We start from the raw sequence: 1,084 nt of genomic DNA on the forward strand, positions 1-1,084 counted from the left end.
CAACACATCGACTAAAATCTAATGCATATCCATCAGGAAACTTCAAATTTTGTAACCACTCATACAATACCTTTCTCTTAGCTTTGTCGAGAGTGAAAATGGATGTTGGCTTAGACCCGTCGCCACGAATGTGTAATTTGGGACGATGACAAAATATCTGCAAATCTTTTCGAGAAGCAATACTATCACATTTTTTACCCTCTACAACCATGATCATGTCAATTAGTTGCTCAAAGAAATTCTTTTCTATGTGCATTACATCCAAATTATGTCTTATCAACATTGTTTTCCAATAAGGAAGGTCCCAAAGAATGCTTCTTTTAAACCAACCGTTTTTCTGCTTTTTCAATTCTTTAAATTCTTCTTCGGTACCATCAACAGGGGATGGTAAATCACATATTAATGCCCATATCTCATCCCCAGGCACTCATTTCGGAGGGGCATCAAGCATCTCTTTACCTTTTCTGAAAGCTTTCTTGTTCCTCCTATGTGGATTTCCCTCTCGTAAGAAGCATCTATGACAATCAAACCAGCTTATTTTCTTGCTATTGGGAAGCCAAAATGCTTTACTCTCGCCCATGCAACAAGGACATGCTTTTTGTCCTTGTGTAGACCATCCAGATAGCATACCATAGGCGGGAAAATCATTTATTGTCCACAAAAGGGAAGCTTTAAGTTGAAAATTTGTTTTTTAGACACATCATAAGTTTCCACCCCAACTTCCCACAAATGTTTCAACTCCTTCACCAATGGTTGTAAATAAACATCCAAATTACATTTCGAGCTTTTTGGTCCGGGAACAATAAGTGACAAGAAGATAAATGGTCTTTTCATACATAACCAAGGTGGTAAGTTGTATGGTGTGACCATAACGGGCCAACAAGAGTACTTTCTCCCAAAATTACCAAAAAGGATCAAATCCATCCGTACACAAGCAAAGTCGTACATTGCGGGGTTCCTTGGCAAATTCAGGATACATCTGATCAAATCGTTTCCATTCTTCCCCATCACTAGGATGACACATCTTCCCCGGAGCATGTGGGTTTTCTTTGTGACATCTCATTAGTTCGTCAATGTTTTTGGT

The sequence above is a fragment of the Silene latifolia genome, chromosome X, assembly GCF_048544455.1.
Source record: "Silene latifolia isolate original U9 population chromosome X, ASM4854445v1, whole genome shotgun sequence".
Classification (NCBI taxonomy): Eukaryota; Viridiplantae; Streptophyta; class Magnoliopsida; order Caryophyllales; family Caryophyllaceae; genus Silene; species Silene latifolia.